Below are 8,376 nucleotides of genomic sequence, written 5' to 3'. Positions count from 1 at the left end.
TTTATTATTATTTTTAAATGGATAAATAAAATTTTTAAAATGTATCAGTTTAAAATTTTAATAAAGTAAATATAGATTAATATAGTCTATATAAACAAAATCTCTTTGCAGTTCTCAATAATTTTTAAGAATGTAACCTGAAAAGCAAAAAATTTGAGAACTACTACATATAGACAAATGTCCCTAATGAATATTGGTGGAAAATTTTAAAATAAAAGTATTTGCAAAGAAGCTACAATAAAATATCAAAAAGATTGTATACTATGGCCCAGTTGGTTTTATACCAGGAATGCAGGGTTACTTAGTTGTTTCAGTATAAGTAAGTGGTAAGGACTAGAATTCAGGTGTGCTGTATACTGTTGCAATGTTCTTTCTACAATACCTTGTCATGTAATATGGCAGTTGGATTTTGTTGATAAGTTGGATCTTGGTTGGTATTTTTGAGATCATCCATTTATTTATCCCTACATTGTCGTTTTACTTTCCTTCTAGTATCCTCTCCTGGTCAGTTGGGAAAATATATGCAAAGTTTTGTGCAAACTTAAAGCACTCTATAACCTTATAAGTACTACATAGTTATATGGTCAGAAGAAGAAACTATTAATTTATGTTCAGAGAGGTTATTGGTTCATTTTTGTTTCCACTTACTTTCAAAAGGAAAGAAAATTTGCTTTTCTAATGGAAACTAGGAATCACCACTCCATTGCCAGTGGCAGGTAGGGCTAGGCCACCTTCTAATAAAGCTCTTATTGTTCTCTACCTGGCATCCTATCAATCAGGATTGTTGTGTGTGTATCAACAAAGCTCCTTAATCTTATTATAGACACCTTCATTTGAGGAGAAATAATAGATACTGAGGAGTTTCACCTAGATATAGATACTTCCTCAGGATGTGAAAGACTACATAATTCAACAAATATTTAAACCACATTAAAGAGGCAAAGTGCCTAAGACTGGGAGATGATATTCCTACTGTACTTTGCCAAAGTCAGACCACATATGGAATATTGTGTTCAATTCCGGGGACTACATTTTAGGGAAAACATTGATAAGCTGGTAAGAATACAGGGTACGCAACCGGAGCGCTGCCAATGAAGGACTGTTTGATGGAAGTAGGGATCCTTTGCTTAGAAAAATGAAGACTTAGAGAGGACATGATACCTGTTTTTAAGTAGTTGAAAGGCCTTCATGTGGTAGAAGATCAGAATTGTTTTCGTTGGCTCCGGAGGGCTGAACTGGGAGCGGAGAGTATAAGACAGGCACATTTTATCTCAGTGGTAAGAAAAACTTCCCAGTTATGACAGCCCCAAATGGGGGGGGGGGGCAGGGAGCTGCCTTGAAATGTGAGGGCTGTTCCATCACTGGCGAGTGGTGTTATAGCAGAGGCTGGAGGTTACTATTTGGAAAAGTTAGTGAGAGGATTCCTTCTCAGGTACAGGTTGGATGGACTGGATGGCCTCTGAACTTCCTTTATACTCTTAGATTCCATGATTCTGCTTATTACTTGCCTTGAAATAAACTTTGAGTTATGTTCACTATTTGGTGGAAAATAAAATCATAATATTTATTAGGTGTCAAAAGTATGCATTAGCAATATTAATATTTATATGTTAATTGAAATAGCACTTGGAATTTCTCAAGTCTAAACATATGTTTATGTTAGAATATTTGGTAGTTATGTTAGCACAGGTACATAAGAGATTGGCTAAGTCTAAGAAAAATCATGTTTTAATTTACTATAGCACTAATAACATTTATGTTCATGGCCTTTAGATTAGGAGTTTCTAACTTTTTTGCATGTATCCTGGATACCTTTGGCAGCCTGGTGAAAACTATGGTCCCTTTCTCAGAATAATTTTTTTAAGCATAAAATAAAATGCACAGTATTAAAAACAGAAACCAGTTATGTTTAAATGCAGTAGCAGAATGTTTAAAACAAACAAACAAATAAGTTCACAAACCACAGGTTAAGAATCCCCACTTTAGAAAGAGACAAAAATGACGAGTGAAAACTCCTATGGACTGAAATTCTTTTGAAGTCTTTTCAAGGATAGTAACACTATTTTTGATGTACAAAACATCAAATCATTGTTACAACCAAATGTGTTTAAATAACAATACCTTTAAAAAATCTTGATATATTGGGAAGTAATGTTGATATCTGATATGCTGGTTATAAAGTAATGTCCTTAACATCAAGGACAGCTATTAATGATTGTGAGGAATAAGCAATGCGGAAGCAGTCTTTTATAACATAAATTAACTGGATGATATTCTTGGCATATGAATTATTCAATACCTAGCATGCCATTTAATAAAATATCACAGGAAATTAGAACCTTGCAATAGATTTGACATAGGATCTAGAGAGGGTAGTGACCTTTGAGATGATTTAATCCAACTTCTTTGTTTTACAGATGAGGAAAGAGAGGCTTGAGGTTAAGTGGCTTGCCCAGAGTAATCAGTAACAGAGCTAAAATTAAAACGCAGATCCTCCTACTTCCACATTAAGTGCTCTTCCAAATAATTCTCTAACTCCAACATTGAGAGGTCTTTCTAATTTATTACATTGCTTTCTCTAATAGTTTTATTCCATCAAGACTCTAAATAGATGGATGCAAAAATCAATTGGTTTGCCGTATATAAAGAAATGCATATCAATAGCATTTTCCTACATACATTTTAAAATGTCTAGGTTTTGTTGATACATTTTGTTTTTACATCACATTCATTTCTAAAATTTTCCCTCTCCCACAATCTTACTCAGTGAGCCATCCCTTGTGAGAAAGTTTAAGAAAAAAAAATTCTACAAAATTAATCGATGCATTGACCATGTCCAACAGTATATATTCTAGATCCTCTTATATGTTTTTGATCACCTATATCATTGTAGCAAATTATACAGTAAGATTCAGAACAAACAACTAAAAGAAAGGGAGGTTCAAGAAAATAAATTCATACCATACAATTCTTATACAAGGTCCTATTCATATTCCTCATCATGGTGTGAAGTTTGGCCTGGATGCTTTATCTGTCTTCTATCAGGTTGGAAGAGTTTTGTGTACTGTTCTGGTGTGAATGACTAAGTCTATACTATGAGAACCAATCTAGCTAAGTAATGAGAGGCTTGTCTGTAGATTGGCTACTAGGTGATAAAGACTTTAACCATAAAACATATAAAATTTTTTTAAAAAAATGCCATCAGTTATATTCAGGCCTTTTTGCTTCCATAGTCACCAGTAGTGGAGTGGTAGAAAAGGGGGACAGAGGATACCAAGAATCACAACATTTTAAGACACCTATAAGCATTAACTTAGCTGAAAGTATTCTGAATAGCAACCAATAAATTGACAGACTATTGGAAGAACTGAGTGATATTATGTCACTCCTCTGTTCAAAACATTCCTGCGCTTCCCTGTTTCTTCCAGGAACAAATACAAACTCCCCTGCTTGGTGCTGAAAGCCCTTTTCTCTACAGTTTCAGTCTACCTTTCTAATCCTAATTTATATTACTCCCCTTCTTGTACTCTGCTGTCCAGCCAAACTGTGCTTGTTGATGTTCCTCACACTACTTTTCACCTCCCATCTTTGTGCTTTTGCCTACGCTGACTCTTATGCTTGCAATAAGCTCCCTCCTCATCTCCACCTCTTAAAAACAAACAAGAGATAAAGAGCATTATGAAATGCAAAATGTATAATTTTGATTACATTAAATTGAAAAGTTTTTGTACAAACAAAGCCAATGTGACCAAAATTAGGAGGGAAGCAGAAAATTGGGAAAGAATTTTTACCACCAGTGTCTCTGACAAAGGCCTCATCGCTAAAGTATACAGGAAAATGAGTCAAATTTATAAGAATACAAGTCATTCCCCAATTGATAAATGGTCAAAGGATATGAATAGGCAGCTTTAGGAGGAAGAAATGAAAGATATCTATAATCATATTTAAAAATGCTCTAAATCACTATTGATTAGAGAAATTCAAATCAAAACAACTCTCAGGTACCACATCTCTGCTGTCAGATTGGCTAACATGTCAAAACAGGAAAATGATAAATGCTGGGGAAGATGTGCAAAAATTGGAACTCTATTGCATCATTGGTGGAGTTGAGAACTGATCCAACCATTTTGGAGAGTAATTTGGAACTATGCCCAAAGGGCTGTAAAAATGTGCATACCCTTTGACCCAGCAATACCACTTCCAGGGCTGTATCACAAAGAGATCATACAAGGGGGAGAAGGACCCGTATGTACAAAAATATTTATAGCAGCTCTTTTTGTGGTGGCAAAGAATTGGTAATCAAGGGGATGCCCATCAATTGGGGAATGGCTAACCAAATTATGGTATATGAATGTAATGGAATACTATTGTGCTATGTGAAATGAGCAGATGGACTTCATAAGAACCTGGAGAGACTTTTTTAAAAAAAATTTTTTGGAGGGGAGAAGGCAAGACATTTGGGATTAAGTGAATTGCCCAAGGTAACATTGCTAGCAAGTGTATCAAGTATCTGAGGTTGGATTCGAACTCAGGTCCTCCTGACTCCAGGGCTGGTATTCTACTTACTGTGCCACCTAGCTTCCCCTGACCTAAAGAGTCTTATACAATCTGATGATGAGTGAAGGGAACAGAACCAGGAAAACATTGTACACAATCACAGATACATTGTTTCTGTGATGACTAACTTTGACAGACTTGGCTCTTCTCAAAAATGCAAGCTTCTGAAACAGCTACAAAAGACTCGTGATGGAAAAGGCTATCCACATCCAGAGAGAGAATTACGGAATCTGAATACAGATTGAAGCAAACTATTTGCTCTCTCTCTCTTTTTTAATTTTATTTTATTTTTGGTTTTGTTACATCTTTCTCATGGTTTATTTCATTGGTTATAATTTTTCTTTACAACTTGATTATTGGGAAAATAAGTTTAATGTGAAGGTATATTACATACTGTCTTGGGGGGAAGGGAGAGGAGAGAGGGGAAGAAAATTTGGAACTCAAAAACTTGTGGAACTGAGTGTTGTAAACTAAAAAAATAAATTAATTAAAAAAAAAACCTTAGTCTCTAATGCTCAGTTCAAGTACCATTTCCAGCATGTGGCTCCTCCTGATCATCTCAGTGGCTAGTGCCCATCCTGCTCCTCCATACCATGAAATTACCTTGTATATAGTTTGTATTGGGGCAGGTAGGTGGCTTAGTAGATAGAATGCCAGGCCTGAAGTCAGAAGGACTCATCTTTCTGAGTTCAAATCCAGCCCCAGGCACTTACTAGCTGTGTGATCCTGGACAAGTCACTTAACCCTGTTTGCCTCAGTTCCTCATTTGTAAAATGAGCTGGGGAAGGAAATAGCAAACTACTCCAGTATCTTTGCCAAGAAAACCCCAAATAGGGCCATGAAAAGACAGATACCGCTGAAAAATGACTTAACAAAATAGTTTGTATTTACTTATTGCAGATTTAGAATGGTCTTTCAGTCCAATTCCTTCATTTTACACTTAAGAAAACTGAAGCCCAGAGACACTTACCCAGATCACCCTGGCATTAAGTGGTAGAGATAGGATTTGAACCCTGGTTCTTTTACTCCAAATATAGTACTCTTTTCACTGTACCATATTTCCAAGTATGCATATTGAATCTCCCCATATAAGGGTTTATTTTCTTTTTGTCTTTGTATTTCCAATGCCTAGCACATAGTAACTAGTGCTTAATAAAATGATTGTTGATTGCCTGATTTTGGAATTGGCCATCTGTGTGAATACTGTTAGTTACAGCAAAAGACAAATTCAGCTTCAAATCAGAAGACAGGAAAAGGATGAGAAGATACTAAAAACAATGGCTCCAGCTTCAAAGCATTCATTCAAGGACCTGTCGTTATCCAAAACTGGGGAATGGTAACATCGAGAAAAGATAACTGATCTCAATTATTACCATTTCCTACAAAGCTGAATAGTTATAAAATTCCTCATAAGGAGACCAAAAGTTCCTAGAAACTGCTTAAGCCAGAAAACACTTGATCTCTTTGCCAAGATGAGAGAGACTGCATGCAAGGTCAACACAACTTTAGAAGTAAAATACTTTGAAGAAGATTGTGAGTAGTACCACCTCACAAAGCAGTGGAAGGAAAGACAAATTTATAGAAAGCTTGCCATGAGACTCAACTAAGAGACAGAATCCTAAAAGCAGTAATAGATGAGATTGGCAGGTCAACTAATAGAAGTAAAATGGAATATATCTGTCAATGTTTCTATAATGAGGTATTTGCCTCATCATTGACAGACCACCACATTTGGACACTAATACCTTATTCTCTGATGTGCTTTAGGAAGGAGTAAAAAAAAAAAGTACTTAAAATGAATCCGAGATGCTGGACCAGATACATGGAAGAAATCTGTGTTGGAAGTAACACAATCTGAAAGCATTTGATGGATCTTTTTATATGATTTTCTAAAGGAGAGGAAGATAACAAAAGAATGGAAAAATTATGGATGATATTAATATCTAATAGAGGCAATCGGGAGAACATAAATAATTACTGACCTATACAGCTACTTTCTCATCTCATGAAATCTTTATGAAAGTGATCTATATGCAAATTGAAGATATTAACAGATGAAAATATTAGAAGGGAGTAAGCAGGCTTTTGTAAATGATTCCCTTCAGCAGACTATATCTTAACAGGCATACAACTGACTCAAAGGTGTACAGAGTAAAACTTACGGCTGTGTTTAAAGCATTTGACTTGGTAGAACAAGAAGCAGCCTTAATAGTTCTTCTAAACAAGGTGTTTTTCATGTATACGTTAAGAGTATGTCAGATTTCTTGATAAGTGCAACCATGGAGATAACTTTGTGCAATAACCCTTTGAATATTATCAAATGGAGGCAGTATCTCAAGTGGAAATATCACTAAAGGTGCTAGCCTCAATCCTAGAGTTGTTTTACAGATTGAGAGAGATTGCCTTCAGATCAAGGATTCTTAACCTTTCTTGTGTCACAGACCCCTTTGGCAATATGTTAAAGTCTATGGACCCCTTCTCAGGATAATGTGAAGAAAATCAAATACATTGGATTGTAAAGGAAGTCAATTACATTAAAATAAAGATGTACATTTTTTCTACAGAATTTTGGAGTCCCTTGAAATCTATCCACAGACTTACTATTACAGGTAGTGAGGTCCTCCAGGTACCCTTATTTCCTTATTTGCAGATGACCCTGTGATGATCCTATCAGGCTTAAGACATTGCAGTCTCCTCAGTGACAGCCATGATTACTAAGAAAAGGTCATGTTAATAATCCATAGAGGAAAAACTAAAAGGCTAAAAAAAGGATGCCTATTGTAGAAACTATGCCACCACATGGTTGGTTGGCTTGTCTATTTAGTGAATACAAGAGAAAGAAAGTAGGCTGGATTTTATTTGGGAAATGTTGCAGAACTATTAAGGGTGCCAAGCTGGTAAAAGACCAATTGTTTAAGTCTCTCTCTCTCTCTCTCTTTGACATACACACACACATAGGGACACACAGACTTGTGAATCTTGAACACTGAAACCTGAGGAAACATCCATCTGGATCACCTAAAGGATGGTAGAGAGGGCTTTGGTAGGTATATTTAGGTTGTAGCAATAGTTCCAATGTCGACCAAAGAGAAATGATATAAGGGATAGTATTAAGAGAATCTACAAGTGGAAAAAGAGGTGGGCTAGACAGGTATTCAGAGAGATAGATAACAAATGGGCAACAATTTATGGGCTCCACTGGAGCCCATAAAATGTAAAAATACGTAGAAGGAGGCCTTTAGCACATGAATCCCATGGAAAAAAATCTGTGGAGGAACATGGAAAAGAATCCTACAAGATGAAAAGTTTTATCTCTATTTCTCAGCACAGGGCCTAGCAGTCAGTCAGTAACTAGCATTTCTTAAGCACCTACTACCTAAACAACAGGCAGAGTTCTAAGAACTGAAGAGGCAAAAGATACTGCTCTCGAGAAACTTCAGTCCAATAATCATGAAAACAAACGATAAATGCTGCCTTTTGATTGATCATGAAATGAATGTAAGCTCTTCTATTATAATTAAATTTCTTAATCCCGAGGACTGTCTTTTGTCTTTCTTTGTATCCCCAGTGGGGGCCATCTCCAGTCCTGGTCTATGTCTTGCCATTGGACCCAGATGGTTTCGGAGGAAAGAGTGAGGCTGGTAACTTTGCACAGCCCTCTCTCACTTAAGTCCTATTCACTTGCATCACCTTCCTGATGTCAAGGTCCTCCTCCAGAATGAAGGACAAACAACAACAATCCCCAGTGCTTAACATGTAGTAGCTGCTTAAGAAATGCTAGTTGACTGACTGACTGATTGCCAGGCACTTTGTAACTGA

Source organism: Trichosurus vulpecula, chromosome 5, assembly GCF_011100635.1.
Source record: "Trichosurus vulpecula isolate mTriVul1 chromosome 5, mTriVul1.pri, whole genome shotgun sequence".
In the NCBI taxonomy this organism is placed as follows: Eukaryota; Metazoa; Chordata; class Mammalia; order Diprotodontia; family Phalangeridae; genus Trichosurus; species Trichosurus vulpecula.
The sequence above is the reverse complement of the archived record's forward strand: the minus strand, read 5'-3'. Positions refer to the sequence as shown.